Raw genomic sequence first — 17,329 nt, forward strand, 5'->3', positions numbered from 1 at the left:
TTTTCTTTTGTCCTTGCTAAGATTTTCCCAGTCAGTGAGTCATTCAGAGAGAAAGAAGGGAGTATGTAATTTTGAGTGTGCCCTATGTCCCTACAACATCAGACTGGCAGTTCTGTGAAGAATTGCTGTTTGGGAAGAGAATAGCTTGTAACAGCCCTGTAATGGTAAATTAACTTTGGAAGAGATAAAGTATTACTCTCCACTTGCCCATGGTTTCTCTCGTGGCAATATCAGACCCTGATTTAGACTCCAGAGGTACAATACTCCCTATCTCACCCTCCATCCTTTCATGGCCCTTCAAAAATTAGTTGGATTGGAACTCCCAATCCTTCTAGAGAGCAGTGAGGGTGTTCAGGAGGATTGGTGGGAATCAATTAATCTGAGCTCTCCATGGAGTCTTTTTTTCCTTTCTAAAATAAAAAAAAAAATTTATATGTATTATTCTTTTTTTTAAAGTTTTATTGATATGTTTTGTTTTTTACATTGCAAGTATTTACAGATTATTATTACTTTGAGAGAAGTCTCTTGTAACAAAGTAAAACAATAATGCAAAACTAATAACACAGTGATCTCATCTGAAAGAATATGCAACATTTCACAACTGTAGCACTCCCTACCACCTTTATATCTTTTTTAAATGAACAAATTCTATTTTATTTCCCTCTCAACCCTGACCTCATTGAGGGGGGGGAATCAAAATTTGTATAACCTTTATTCATAGGTAAGCATAAAAAATTCCATCAATGGCTATACACATTTCATTATCAGATTTCTGGATTCATAATGGTCATTGATCATAGGTCCTTTTGCTTTCAAAGTTGTTTATTCTTTTGAGTATCATTATTGTATAAAATGTTCTGGTTCTACTCATTTCATTCTTCATTATTTTATAAAAGCCCTCAAAATTATTCATTTTTATAATATTATGGGATAAATCATTCATCTAGTTCTGCTTCATGTTGCATTGGTCAATATGTCTTTCCATGTCTTTTTGAAATGATTAATTTCATCAATTCTTACAGCAAAATAGAATTCCATTATATTCATATATCATAACTTACTCAGTCATTTCTCAGTTGTTGGACATTCTCTCATATTCTAGTTTCATGCTGCCACAAAAGGAGTCGCTATTATGCCTAAAAAGATTTCCTCCCTTTTTTCAATCTTTTAGGTATAGACTAGCAGTGGTATAGCTCTGTCAAAGTCACTCTTTCTTAACTTTTTGTGAATAATTCCAAATTGCTTGATTGTTTTCTTTCCATTTATCTTGTAGTTTTCTGATTTTGCTTATTTTTCTCTAAATTAATTCATACAAGTCTTCTTGTGCTTCTCTACATTCTTCATATTCATTTGTCTTATAATAGTAATATTCCATTGCAATCGTGTGCCATGATTTATTTGACTATCCCCCAAATGATTGGTACTTAACTTTGTTTACAGTTCTTTGCTACTTCAAAAAGTTCTGCTATGAAAGTTGTATAAACTGGAAATTTCCTTCTGCCCTTAAATTCCTCAAGTTACATGCCTACCAGGGGTATTTCTATGTTAAGGAATGTGAACATTTTAGTTAGATTTTAGAATAATTTCAAATTGCTCTCTAGACTGGTTAGGACAATTCGTAATTCTTTCAATAGTCACATGTCTGTCTTCCTTATAGTCTCTCCAACATTTACAATTTCCATTTTTTAGTCTTTTTCCCCAATTTGCTACACATAAAGAAAAAATTCAGAGGTGGCTTTATTTGTACTTCTCTAATAATTACTTATTTGAACAGCCTTTCATGTGTTTGTTAATAGTTTCCAATTTCTGACCAATTAATATTATTCTTAAATTTCTTAAAATAGTGTTGCATAATTATAATTATACATGTATATCTTTGTTATTGACTTCCAATGTTTTATGAATAATAAAAATTATTTTAAATATTTCTTTTCTTGGATTTTTTAGGTTAAATAGAAATATTAATAATTTTTGTGGATTTTTTTGTATACCACCACTTTATTAAGTTGATTGTCTTGATTAGTTTTCATTGCTAATTATCTGGATTGTCAAAGGGGGAATTGGGAACCTTTGTATTACTTCTATATTTATTGAGGAAACTTTTGTGTTTCTTCATTGAAAGTAATACCAAATTTTGGCTTAAAGTATTTTTAATAATATTAAAATTGATTTCTCATATCTTTGTTTTTCTGTTCTTTTAGTATAAATGAATTTTGAACTTTGTCAAAGACTTTGCATCTGTAGATTTAATCACATGTATTGGAGCATTTGTTTTTGTTTTTAATATGATTAATTATATAAACTCTTCTATTGTTTAGTCAATTTTCTATTTTAATATAAATCTAATTTGACCATAATAAATAATATTTTGGATGTATTATTATTTATATTCTATATAATGTGAAGTGGCTATAAGTAGAGCTGGCATTTGAAGCCAGGACTTCTGATATCAAATCTAGCCCTTCCACACTGTACCATACTGAAAAGCTTGTGTACAACTCTATGGTGTCTTTTGTTAGGGTTTTATTTATAATTTTCAATCAATTTCCAGTTCTCTTTCTTTGCTTTATTTCTATCTGGTTAAGCCATTATGGCCATTTTTGCTTCATAATTTTTGGCAGGTTATATTTCTCAGCTTCTGAGAATAATTTATTTAACCACATTTTTTTGCAAAGTTTTAAACCTGTGCTCTGTTTTCTTATCTTGTGGAGTCAGATCTGCCCTCTATCTGCTATAGAATGCCTTTTTCTGAGCTTTGTAGATTGCTGAAGCTTAAAAAAAATAACTACACTCTCTTGCTGATTACATGATAGCTCTTGCACTTATCCCAGACAATCATCCAGGATTTATTGATTGATGATTATACATGACAGCATGGAGCACTGTCCAAAAGATCAGTAAAATTACTTTCTCTAGCTCTCGTCTTATAAGATAAGGTTGTAGGTAACCCAGAATATCTATCTCTATCTCTACTTTTATCTCTTTCTATGTCTCTGTTTCTATGTCTACATCTATCTGTATCTACATCTAATCTATATTTATATAGCTATATCTCTCTATGTCTGCATATATCTCCTATGACTATATCTATTACCTCATCTATATTGTCTAAATCAATATTTCTATACCTGTATCCATAGCTATACCTCTCTCTGTCTATATCACTCTATGTGCCTATGCCTATATTTATACGTCTCATTCTTTGTATTTATGTTTCTATTTATAGCTATATCACTGTATCTCTACATCTATCTCTGTGTCTCTCTGCCAATGTCTATCTATATAGCCTACTTCTATTTCTATCTCCAAATCTATGTCTGTTTGTATATTTTGTTATATCGCTATTTATATGTCTATCTTTCTCGTTCTATCTCTGCCTCTCTATATACTTATACGACAAGACCTAGGATAATAAAGTTAGAACTGGAGGGCCTTAGAGGTGACATGGTACATCCCCCTCATTTTATAGATGAGGAGACAGAGATCCAGCAAAACCAATGACAACTAGAGCTATCATTTGAACCCAGGGCTTCTGGTGTCAAATCTAGCCCTCCTTCCACAGTATGCCATAGTGAAAGGCTTGTACTAAAATCCTCCTCTAATACTTCAGTCATAGGAGTGTCTTAAAGGCTTTCACTGGAATTCAGGCAGCTTCCTCCAAGATAAAATGGCTTCAAGTAGGGGCCCATGGATGGGACTTGCTAATGATCTAAGAATACCTAAGTTTAGAGAGATTCACTATCAGAAAGTTGACTGCCAGATGACAATTTTTTTCAGCTGTAGAAACTCATGAAGACTTTCTACTAAGGCATGGAGAGGCTAACATCTATGTCAGAGAGAGCACTTACACCATTGAAATTACAGATCTACTGAAATATTTGTTGATATTGGTATCACTCGCCAGGTCAGCATAAAATACAAAATCACTTCCCCTGTTTTTGTCTTTGGTACAAGGTGTTAATGCCTATGAAGTGTTCTTCTCTCAATAGGCACATTCCCTTCATAAGCCTCATAAAAGCCTGTAACATTGGCGAATTCGTGGGCAATGTAGCCAAGTGATGAAAATGTTAAAAACCACAGGCCAAGGCTTTAGGGATGGGTGGAGTGGAAAAAGAACAGGTTGCAGCAGATCATTTGGTAGTAAGTGCTTTTGTACCAAACACATTACTATGTGCAAACCATCTGGCTTCAGCTTTGTGACAAGGAACCAAAATGGTGCCAGCAGAAGGCAAGTTTTAGCTAGATCTAAATATTAATTCTCTGCCTTAAGTACACAGCTCTGAAAATATGTGTTCTCTGATTTCTGGTCAGAAATGGGGTGATTCTTCTCTCTAGAGAAAAAGGGTGTTGCAGATCTCAGAAAGGCCCACCTGGGTGGTCATATCTGATGAAGTTTCCTCCAACTCACCAATAGTTCTTGGGTTTATCCTTCATTGTATTGCCCCGGATAGAGATTTCTCTCTAAAAGAGAAATGATTCAGGTATGCAACTAAACTCTATCACAGAGTCGAAGAATTTCAAGGTACAAAGTATGTGTCCCTCTTCCCCCTCCCCCACTGGGTGAACTCTTGGTATGGGAACTCTATCCACTAATGTAGGTTAAGTCCTTTCTGTGACTTGGTAGATAAGTCCTAGGCACATGAAGGTTCTTGGGATCTTAGGTTAAGGACAGGAAGGGACCTTCTTCTTGCTTTGTACATGAGGTCACTGGAGCCTACAGATTTGTCCTAGGTTAAACAAAGGTAGAAACTGCATCAGGAACTTAAATAAGGTCCTCTGGCTCCAAATGCAGTCACTTTCCATTTTACAACTAGTGATGCAGCTTAAGAAAGGCAGAATCTGCATGCAAGATGAGCCATTATGTCAGGACACTTCTTTTTATATAAAATCTATGCAATATTTGAGCCCATATCATAAGTTTGCTATTGTTGTTCAGCCATATCCAATTCTTAGCTCACTTTTGATCTCCTGAGTAAGAAGCGCTTTCTTAATTAAGACTCTCATATCCTCTTTTGACTTCAAATTGAGAGTGCTGTCACTTCTTTTACTGGCTTATATGACATCATTCTGGGTTTTGCTCTAGTAATCCTCTATTTTCCCTATTCTCAAAAGCCTGACCTTTGGGTGAGCTCCTTGATGATTCATGTTAGATTAGCACATAGTAGGTATACCACCAATAGTTCTCTAGCTTTTATTCAGGGAATCCTTTAGGGTTTTGGTCCCTCCCTCCCCTTTGATTTAATTTTCTATCTTTTTCAATTTTAATCAACAATAAAATACTTACTATGCTGTGTGAAAGACACTGTACTTGAATGTTATGGATTTACAGATGAATAACAGCACAAGCCATGCCCTCTAAGTTTGTGTATTTTGTAAGGGGGTGGGGAGGAATTGATCCACACAAATATAGTAGAAACCAAAATGTGATAAGGGTAAAGGGAAGAGCCAGACAAAATTCTCTAAGAAAATTTCAGTAAGGAGAAATTATTTTCACCTGGGATAATTATTGTTCCCTAATCCAACTTCTTCACCAACTCTCTTCCTCTTATCCTTTTTTTTTCTTTCCAGTAAATCAGCATGCATTAAGTATTTACTATGTACCCACTAATGTGCTAAGTGCTAGGCATACAATGAAAAGCAAAAATATGCCTCCTGCCCACAAAGAGCTCACATTCTAATGGGAAGACAACAGGCAAAGTATTCCAATGAGGGAGACAAAATGTAAAAAATTATGTACATGTGTGCAGCTACATGACTCATTGAAGAGAGTACACTGGCCTGGAGAAGGGAATGAATCTTGGGTTCAAATATGACCTCAAACACCTCTTAGCTGTGTGACCCTGGGCAAATCACTTAACACCAATTGCCTACTCTTTACCACTGTTCTCCCTTGGAAGTTGTGAATCTTAAAATTTCTCAGACTCTAACCTTAGAAGATTTGATTAGGTTATTCCCATTTAAACAATGGAGGTACTTGATCAGGAATGTATTGAGAACTTTTAAAATTACTCCACCCATATTTAGGCATACCTTAAGGGGAAGATAAAGTTGTAAACTCCTTACTGACCAATGAAAAAGTACTTAACCCGTACTTATAGTGAGGCAAAAGCCCCTAAGCTAGGTCTGTTTTTAGATCTAATACAAAAGGGTGCTAAGTACCTATGAAGGTCAAATTAATCACTAAAGGGCAAGCTTAGCAAAGAGGTGTGAAATACTCAGAAGTTTTAGTTTACCCAGAGAAGGTGATAACAAGATGTGAATTAAGAAGGTGATAACAAGATGTGAATTAAGAATGGTCAGTCCTTTGGAGAACGTCTACTGTGATTGGTAGATGTGAAAATTTAGGGGAGGTGACATAGGAGAAAATTCTCTTTAAAAGGAGGTCAGAGGCCTCTGGACTTAGTTCAGCTTAGGAAGCTGAATTGGAGTCTCTTGGTGGCGGAACTTAGTTGAGCTCAGAAGCTGAACTGGAGAGTCTCTCTGAACACTAGAGTTTTGCTTGGGACAATCTTGTGGTGAGTGATTAAGACTGATTTAGTTTTCTCTCTCAAAAGAAAAGGCCTAGGCAATGGCCTAGGCCCTAGCCTTCCTATTATTTCCTCTTACTCTGTCTCTCTCCCTTTCTTTAATTCCTTCATTTATATTAATTAGTAGTAGTAGTAGTAGTAGTCTCTCGGTAACCAAGAATGACGATTGTCTTTGTGTGTTTTTGTGCACAAAGACACTTGTGCATGAAGATTTAAGTGGAAAAGTCGATGCACAGAGACAGTCCCACTCTCTCGTTGGAAGCCTGGGTCCAGTGGCACGAAAAGTTGTTACATCTGGAGACTTCCTCAGCTGCATTGAATGGCCTTGTTGTCTTTTGTGCTCCAACAGGCCCTGAGCACTCCACAGTGCCTTGCTGCATCGCCATCTCAGCCGTTGAACCTTCTTGTTGGTTTCTTCCGCCTGTTCCGCCGAAGCAGTCTTCACATGCTGGGTGAGCAAAGCCCTGGTTCACCAGGGGTCGACGACGACCTGATGGCTACCCTCACAAGTTTAGCCAGCCTGTTGAAGCCATTGCCCAGGGTGTGGCCTCTGCCCCATGCTAGCAGCTACTAGGAGCCACAAGTGAGAGCTGGGGGTCAGGTAGGGGTCAAAGGCTGGAGAGCTGCCCTAGGAGGGCACGACAAGCCCTCCATACCAAAGATATTACTCCTGCCTGAGCACCCCATACACCCATAAAATCTCCATAAAACCCAGCTGACTTGGTTATTTCATATTTGGGAATTTTTCCCATGGTGACCACTTATTTTTTATTTAAATCAAGACACTAAAAATTATCTTTATGCTTTTGGCAATTCAAAGTCTTGAACCCATATTTTCGTGGTCACAGTTTATGGCAACCACTCTTTTGTCTGTAACAAAGTGAAACTTAATATTGATTAAAAGACAGAAGGTAAGGGTTTTTTCCTCACTTTAAATTTTATTTATTTTTAATTTTTTTCCATGATTACAAAATTCATTTTTCTCTTCCCCATCTTCCTTCACCACTCTCAGAGCTGACAAGCAATTCCACTGAATTATACATGCTATCACTTGATACCTATTTCCATATTACTCATTTTTGTAATAGAGTAATCTTTTAAAAACCAAAACCCAAAATCATAAATCATATAGCCATATAAATAAGTGATAAATAATATGTTTTTTTCCTACAGTTCTACTCCTATAGTTCTTTCTCTCGATGTGGATAGCATTCTTTCTCCTTAGTTCCTTGGGTTTGTCCTCGATCATTGTATTGCTATTAGTAGCAAAGTCAATTACATTTGATCATGCCACAATGTTTCTGTTTGTGTGTACAATGTTCTCCTGGTTCTGCTCATTTTGCTCTGCATCAGTTCATGGAGGTCTTTCCAGTTCATATAGAAATCAAGCAGCTTATTATTCCTTATGGTAAAATAGTATTCCATCACCATCAGATACTACAATTTGTTCAGCCATTTCCCAATCAAGGGTCCTGTCTAAATCATGCCACTGAGGGTGAGTCACAGGGCAGTGACCTAGGCACCTGAGCCAGAAAGGATTGGGAAATTGATCCGGGGTAAAAGGGAATGAATAAAATAGGGTGGGGGGGTATAGGAAGCAGACTGTCTCAAAAAAAAAATCTATGTACATGTAATATGCTTACAATATATGCAAAAGGTAATTTCAGAGGGAAGGGACCAAGTGGAGGATAAAGAATGAAGAAGAGAACCTGGAAAATGTCCTGCATATCTTAGTTCTTCTCTAAGGATATTATCAAATCATCTGAACACTTAGGAAAATATCCTTTTTCAAGGAGTCAAAATTCTTATCTGCTAAAGATCTCTTGTTTGACTCTGGAGAACCCCAATGAGCTTCTATAACTTTTACAATATGTAAGACTCCACATTGCCACTTTAACAGACTGTTTAGCTTCCTATGTTAGCCTCATAATCATTTTGTAACTCACAGTTTGTCACATTTTCCCCTCAGCCACATCTCATTTCAGAAGATAAGGCAGAATATGCCCAAACTGGCCCTACAAGGTACTTATGGTTACTTCTCTTCTCTGCTCCACTCCCAGGCTCTCTCTTCTCTGTGCTTCCCCTCCATTTCAGGCAACTAGGTTCTGCAATGTTTAGACACATAACCGTGCTTTGAAGATCAAGGCAAAAAACAAATAATAAACAACACATGTAACAGAGTTACATGGAAAGAAAAGTCCACATTTTTTCTCTATGGCTTCTAACTTACAGATCTTCCCCTTTCTGACTTAGCTTGGGGTCAAAGCATGATATGGCTAGTCTAGATAATGATTTTAGGAAAAGGGGAAAGGTAGCTAAGGTTAGGGACACAACATCTATGCCCATGCCAGAGATGCACAAAGGTTTTACTCCTTTCCTTCCTCTCCTACCATAAAGATGTGAGTGTATCTCTCTGTATGTATGTAATAGAGACATCATTGCCAGAATCAGAGCATTATCATCCCTTTTTGCTTAGCTTTGGACTGACCACATGTGGAAGATTATATTCACTTTTATGTGTGACATTTTGGGAAGGATGTTAACATTTGAGCAAGTCCAAAAGAGGGCAACTAAACTATGTGGGAAAAAAACCGACAACAAATGACCATGCCATTTCAGACAGTCATCCAATAAATATGTATTAGGTGCTTACTGTATGCTAGTCATGTTGTTATATTTGGTGATGCAACCAGAGGCAAAAGTAGTCTCTGCTCTCTGGAAATTCATTCTAATGGTGGAGGCTTGAAAGAAACTGAGAGTTGCAAGTTGATGAAGAGAAGATTTAGGGGTGACATGAAAACTTTCTGCAAGTATTTGAAGATACGTATTGTTGAAGAGGTGCAGCTAGGTGACTTTGTGGATAGGCACTGGATCTGGAGTCAGAAATAACCTAACTTGAAATCTGACCTCAGACACTTACTAGTTGTGTGACCTTGGGCAAGTTGTTTAACCCTATTGGCTTCGGTTTCCTCATCTGTAAAATAATATGGAGAAGTAAATGGCAAACCATTCCAGTGGGCAAAACTAAGAATTATGGGCAAAATATGTGGAGAAGAAAATTTGGGGTCAGGATAAAAAAATATCCTGAATACTGAGACCTGCCTATTAAAGCTTCACACAAGTGGAATATGATGCCCAAGAAAATGATGAGTTTACTGGGTTATAGGCTAAAAACTAAGAGGGAATTTAAAAATCAGCAGCTCCCAATACCTAACCTCCCATTTTACAGATGAGGCCCAGGGAGTTTAATGGAATTACTCAAAGTCATATAGTCGGTTAATATTGGAATTCCAGTTCCAGTCCAGGTGCCCTGATTCTGAATCCCATGCTCTTTTCACAACACTGAGATCTTCAAGTATGATAGTGGGACCTTTTTTGCTGGCTGTTTACTTGCTGTTTAATGATGGAAGCAGGATCTCTTTCAGGTATTGTTGAAATGATAGGGCTTCCAAGGTCCTTCCCAACTCTGAGATCCTGATTCTGCATTTATGTAATACTTTGAGCATATCTGTATCTATGCATGTACATGTGTATATATAAATATATTCTCTTATACAAGGGCAGTGGCATAGGCACCTGAGCTGGAAATGATTGGGAAATTGATCCAAGGGATAAAAGGGAAGGAATAAAAGGAGGGGGGTTCTCTTTATGAAAAGAGACACAATAAAACATGTTTGTGAAAATCAAGTTATCTTCTCATTGACATATTTTATGGGGGGTTTTGTTTTGTTTTTTTTAATTTTACTTAATTAGTCTATTTAGAACATTTTCCCTTGGTGAGAAGAATCATATATTTCCCTCCCCTCCCCGCACTCCTTCCCATAGCTGACATTTGCTCTTTATTCATTGCCTAGATAGAAGCTGTTGATTGTAATTTCTTTTTTCTTTTTCTGTTGTTTACTCATGTTTCCCTCTTCTTCCTCCCCTCCTTCCTTGTAGTGGCCTGTAGTCTTGCTCCTCTCATTATGTGCTGGATCTGTGGGTTTGGGCTATTCTGTCCTGAAGGAGCTTGTTCTCTGTTCTGCTGTTTGATCAGGTTAGTCAGATCTTCCCCAACTGACAGCAGAAACTGAAAAGGAGTTGGGCTTCCCTCCTGGTTGTCAAGATTGTTGTCTGAAGTTTGTTGCAGCTTTTGCCCTTGGGGCTTAATCAGCAAGGCTCTCAGATCAGTCTGTGGGGGAGAGATTTGGTAGCTTGAGCTTCCTTGCCCTCTGAAGGCTTCTTATCTGCCCTATTGATGAGATTGAGCCAGAGTGGAGGAGTTGATCTGCAAAGCTGGATGTTCCCTGAGGCCAAAACCTGGGGGGAGTTGGGGGGAGGGAGCAAGATGGAGTGTCTTGTCTATGACTGGCCTGCCTCCTCTGCACTTCTCCTCCAGCTGCTTCTATGTCACCTGTGTTCTATGCCCTGGCACAGTTTTGCCAGCAAGGTACTCCCTCTGGACTAGCACCCTTGCCTGCCCAGAGATTCCAGTCACCACTGGAAGCTCAGTGCTATAAGTGGAGGAGGGTTCCTGGGACCTTCCTTCTTCCTTCCCCTTAAACCCACGTGTTCTAGAGTTCAGGCTTTTTGGGGGACGTACCTTTTAAGTTGGGTCCAGGAGGAGGGTTCCCTAGTTCTGTCCTATTGTTAGATTTGGTTCTCAGTCCCCTTGAAGCATTGTGTTTTTGATTGGTGAGGAAGGGTTTATAGAGGTCTGAGCTGTTGCAGTCTCTAAGCCACCATCTTGACTCCACCCTCCTCTAGATCCTCATTGACATATTTTATATTAAGAGATACTTTAGCTTTATTTCTATTTTGTAGCTGATATCCAGTGATTCCTAATTCTTAGGATATCTGTCTCTTCATACACAACAGTCAAGTACAGGAATTAATAAAATACTTAGATGCTGTAAGAGAACTATAATTCAGAATTCTTTCTTTTAATAGTTCCTTCCTTCCTGCTTCCTCCACCCATTCCTTTATATCTTTTGTATAAGTTTTTATTTTCACTTATTAAACTTGGATTTTTATGTTTCTAGACTTCTTTATGTGGAATCTGATTTTAACAAATGATCATCAATTACTATATCCTGAGTTCTGTTAAGGATAACTTAACTAAGCAGCTTCAGTCAGTTTGTATTCATTATTTTATGCCTATTTATACCTTTATATTTTCTGCACCTAACTGCATTAGGTACCCAGCATTTTAGTGATAAGTAGTAACTATAGATTTAATAGTAAATTAATAATCCCAGTTGTTGGCTGATTGTGTGTGAGAATCATAAATCAGTAATCATAGTGTGAGTAAAATTTTTTAAATGTTTCCTATAGTACCTTGCAAAATATCCTTATCAAGTGAAATGTGTATGCTTTAGCATCCTAGAATATATCCAGATGTTTCAGGGACTGTGGGTTCATGACAGTTCATTTAATTTTTTTTTTTTAAATCAGAGAATAGCCTGGGCCATCCTTATATGGCATAGGTGGTCTTATCTGCCATACAAAAAGACCAGGATGCTCTACATCCAGGTGGAAGAAGATCCACCTTGGTCTACCCCTTTCTGGGGTGAGTTTATGTGATCTTACTCTTCTGCATAAAGTATAAGTACCTGTCAGCTAAAAGGCTCAAGGTCTCAGATTATATAATAAGTGTATCTGTGGATCCTAACTCTGTGATTTGCATGTTCACAATAAAATCAAATTAGCTTGAAAGATCATTCCTTGTATTCTTTCTTTTATAGACCAGCCCTATCGATGAGAAGGAAATGATTTGCTCATTTTTTTGGAAATGCATTAAACACTCTAAGGGCACTTACAGTATCATTCAGTTGATGTCCCATTGATGTGGGCTGAAATTTCCCACAAACCTTGCCAAGTAGCTGTAAACAATCAAAAGAACATAGAAACAATAACTAGTTGATCAGTATGGGCTCTCCTTTCAGATAAAACATATGGATTGCTTAGATTTACAATTATGAGAAAACTCTTTACATCGCATAGCCTAATTCCTTGGTTAAAGCGGTTCAGATTCCCAGTCACCCAGGTCTAGGTTCAAATAATACTCAATTTCCACAATCACTGCCTTCTTTAGAATCTGCACAAAAAAGGACAAAATTTGACTGACTGTTGCCCTGGGGTATTTAACATTTCATTAGCATCTCATTTACATCTTGGTTTGCTCTTTGCCCCCTCCCCCAATGGGCAGAGTGAATTATGGGTAAATCCCACAGACCAAAGTGGACCATTGTTAAAGTGACTTTAATTCCTTGGGAACAACAAGGCAACAACCACCCAAACAAAAAACCCCTTCCTTAGTAACTAATCAGGAAAAATGAATTACTGAAAACTCCATCCAAGCTCCTTCTCTCACCTCTCTTTAGTACTTTACAGGCCTTTCCCTTAATTTAGCACACCTTCTTACATTCTACCCTGCCTGACTTACCTATTTGCTTCTACTTGTACTCTTTTATAATCTCATAATAAGGCTTGTTTCCTCACTGTGGAATGTCTGAACTGTCAGTTCCTTGGAGGAGACTCTAATTCCCTTTTCCACATCACAATTGCTTTTTGGATCAAAGGGAAGGCATGTGTGATACTCTGATTCTACTTCATTTTTGCCCTAGAAAGAGAATGGCCTGGTGCCCAATGGCTACAGTGGATAAAGAAGGTGTCCTTTCCACTCCATTTGAAAAGGATAGCTTTCATTCTTCTGCCTAGGAAAGTGGCTTGGGGATATTTTTTTCCACTGAGAGAATGGAGGAGTAATGGACATTTCCATCAGATTCATGACGAAGAGGAGAAGAGAACCATGCCAAGAAGTGCTTCAGAGATGAGAAGCAGGGGATAAGTGACAGGAATTACACAACAGATATCAGCAGAAATCGTTTCCAAATAGGAACATCAAAGCTGCCTGCTACTCCTCATTACACCTGCAGAGAAACTGAGCCTTGAGATGTGGGCCACTGAATCCAAAAAGATTCTATCCATCCCTGTTCTTTATCTGCCCATTGGCACAATTGTTGATATGCTTTTTGATAACATCCCATGTTATTTCTATTATTTTAGTACTTCTTTGTTTTGAATAAATGTTTTACTGCTTTAATGCTGTCTCTTACTTGAAGTATTGTGTTCCTAACCAGAATTAACCTCAGAAGTTTTTGACTTCTGAACTGGGTGGGACTATGGACAGAGATAGGTAAATTGCTAGTAATAGTCTCATCAATTTGAACCTATGACTCCAAGGGTCCAGAGGCCAAAAGATGCACAGATTAAAAGCAGTTGTCCTCTTTCAGGAGCCCAGCTATCTGTAAGAGGGATTTTCTTCTATAAATGAGCATCAAAGGAACCCATCCTTCTAAATTTCCCATGAACTCCTCTGCCACTCTTCAATCGCCTACCATCATTCAAATTGAGGAGAAAAACTTCACCTGTATTAAATAATCCGAAGTTATACAAACAACTCCATTTAGCTAGTGTAAAGATCACAGCAATAGTCCCTCAGGGCTAGCTGGAGCTAATGGGAAAATGCTGAAGGCAGTCAGAGACACACACATGCAAGTTATGCCTGAGAAGAGAATGCCAAGTCAGTGTCACCACCTCCCCAAGTATTCGGGGCGGGCAGCAGGAAATCTTTACCAAAATCTTCCCAAAGGATCAAACCAAACCACAGTGGGCTCCCATTTACGGCCAGTCGTGATGATCACACCCTCACACGGTTTACAGTCAGCCTGTGAAATCAATGAGGGAAAAGAAACTTCCTAGAAACAAGGAGTAGTGCTCACATTACCATCCTCTTGTCCTCCTCCTCCTTTTCCTCTTCCTCCTCTTTGCCCTCCTGACTCACCATGCACCCCCTCTGGCGTGCACCCTTAGCAGGAAGGGTGCTGGAAGGGGCTGGGGGAGTGTTGGGAAGAAGGTGGAGGTCCAGGGCTCATAACTTATTGTGTTCGTTAACATTTTGGCTCTCCTCTACGGACTAAGAGCCAGACAAAAGAGATAAATACATTGGTAATGGGAATTCAAGGAGGGCAGCTTCCAGGAGTCTGCTGGCTGTTGCATACCCCACCCCCACCTCTCCACGAACACTCCAGCCAATAATTACAACGTAATCTCACCTCAGAGGACAAGGGCTTGGCTCTAAAACATAATTCTCCTGCAGAACACTAAGCCCAAAGGAGAACAATTCAGTTCCTAGCGGATTATGTTCCACCTGCCAGAACGGGAAAGCTCAAGAGTTTGCTAACATAGCACAAAACCTATGGGCAAGATTTCGTGAGCAGTCATGTGTCACACCCTCGCTCATTCATCGGATCACAGATCTGGAGCTGGAAGGGCCAGCAGACATCCACGCTAACCCCTTCCTTTTACAAATGAGGAAACTGATACCCAGAGAGGTTAAGTCACTTATTCAAAGTCACACAGAATAGGAAATTAGATCTTTTGAATCTGAACCCAACACTCTTTACAACACACCACTACTGGCTCATCTAGGTTAGTCTTTAATGCCCTCATAGCTGTGTTTCCTGTTGAGATGCTCCCTAATCTTGAGGACCCAATTCAAGTCCCATCTCCTCCCTTGGGCCTTTGCTCATGGCTAGTCTTCTTGTGTGGAATGCACTCAGTCCACTTTTGACAGTTGCTGTGTGCCCCCACAAGTCACTGAATTTCTCCTGGTCTCTGTTTCTGTCTTTATAGTAATGATGATGATAAAACAATAATAATAATGCTGATCTCACAAGGTTGTTATAAAAATCAAATGGACTTGTGAAGGTCAACTTTAATGCCCTCTAGGAAAGTCAGCTGCTGGCTTTGTTGTGATCTCTTCTCTACCTTGCCAAACTGACCTTATCTTGAAGGTCCAGAATAGAGTTTGGAATATGTACCATGTGTTTGAAAGACAGGATAGAGACCTGCAGTGCAGAAAGAGTGGAGAGTGGAGATAGTGGCGTGGTGAGCTGAAAAGATATGAGGGTGCTGGACTGTGCAGTGTTGGAATTCAATGAACATTTGCTAAATGAATACTGTTTCTTATGTCTGTGCCTCTTTTCCCATTGCCCCCCCTCACCTTGAATCTCTCTTTCCACTCTTGCTCCTGTCCATCCTTCAAGGTCCAGCTTGAATCCTACTTTGGCCATTTAAAGCCTTTGCTGCTACTCCAGTTCACTTTCTCTCTGGCCTATGCCATTGATTGTCTGCACCACTTGTGTTTTTTTCTAAATTAAATATTTTGGGTCAATTTAACAAACAATCATAGACATGCTATATACAGTTTGTTTTTTAAAGCAAATATACACACTTATTTTGCAAAAATATATAATATGCATATATGTGTCTATCTTTATCTATATTTGTGAAATTTAACAAAGTAATAACAAAACTTCTCTGTGTATCCTTCTTTGTTTTTATGGTCTTCTGCACATTTTAAAAAGTGCTCTATTGATTTTTGTGTTTGTATATCTATAATTACCCATTAGCCTACCACATAGAGTCCAGCAAAACATCTTGGCCCATTGGCCTTGTCTGAAAACATATATCTCGTTCTGCTTCTCAAGTCCACTCTCCCTTTCTCAGGAAGTAGAAGGTATATTTTACCACTAATCTTTTGAAATTCCTACTGTTCAATGATTTGATCCAAATTTGAAGGTCTGCTGAAGTTGTTTTCCTTCACATTATTACTAGTGTTATTTGTAAATAATCCTCCCAGTTCTGCTCATTTCATCTTTCATCAGTTTATGTAAATCTTACTAAGATTTAAAATTTTTTTTTAAAATTCATCATATTTGCTATTTCTTTTAGGGCAATAATATTCTACTATATTCATGAAATTTGTCTTAGCCTCACCTCTCCTGTCAGACTCACAGAATTATGGGACTGAAAAAAAATAACCACCAGGATCCATTTTAAAGATAGATGTCCTCTCCTTTCACCAAGCCAGGAGAATACTCCAGAAAACCCTAAGCTAAGCTGGTAACACTTAAAAAACCATCCATCAGGACTTTTTTTCTGTCAAGGAGAGTATTCTTCTAATTTCACTTTACCTTCTGACTCATGATCATCCTGGCTTCTTCTGTCTTAACCTAGCCTGTCATTTGTACATTGTTCCATCATCCACCCAGTTTTAGTCCCTACCTAGCATGTCCCCTGATCTTGACCACTAAAGTACCTGCAGTGGTAGACTGGGCTTTGACTGCATTCATCCATCTTTGTTTTAGACTTATTTTTTAATTGAATTTTATTTTTAATTAACAAAAATGTATTTTCTCCTTTCTACCTTTCCCCTGCCATTGAAAATAAAAAGCAAAACTCTTATAATAAACATACATAGTCAAACAAAATAAATTATGTTAGTCATATTCAGATATATGAATATGTATATATACTGTAAGGATAATTTTAGGGTTGTGAACTAATCTAAATTAATTTTGGTCCCCAGGGAATATCCCAAATTAAATACCCCAGTCAGTTTGGAGTTTTATGGTGGTTCAATTAATACAGAGGGAAGGAATTAAGGAAAAGAGAGAGAGGGGAAAGAGTATAGGATTTCTCCCACATGGCCTGTTCCAGGGGGAGTTCAAAGTCCTCTGCCACGTGGTCTCTGAAGAAGATTCGTGGCTTTCTAAGAGGATAGTGTTTGGAAGGTAAAAGAGAAAGAATCAGCCTAAACTCCAAGAGAGCTCAGTAAAGATGCCTCACCTGAACTAAGTTACTCAGCTTCCTCCAGTATGGTATCAAGGAAAACTCATTGCTAAACCCGGACAATAGCAGCTGCCACCCCAAGATGCCAAAATGCTCAGTATGCTGCCACCAGCCCCCTCTCCGCC

The 17,329-nt window shown here is 38.3% G+C and overlaps 1 pseudogene; it reads right to left on the minus strand.

The window, feature by feature from the left end:
• LOC130458121 (spliceosome-associated protein CWC15 homolog) overlaps window positions 1-14,355 on the minus strand; it is a 28,098-nt pseudogene extending 13,743 nt beyond the window's left edge.
• Window positions 14,356-17,329: the final 2,974 nt, after the last annotated feature.

The sequence above is a fragment of the Monodelphis domestica genome, chromosome 3, assembly GCF_027887165.1.
Source record: "Monodelphis domestica isolate mMonDom1 chromosome 3, mMonDom1.pri, whole genome shotgun sequence".
Taxonomy (NCBI): Eukaryota; Metazoa; Chordata; class Mammalia; order Didelphimorphia; family Didelphidae; genus Monodelphis; species Monodelphis domestica.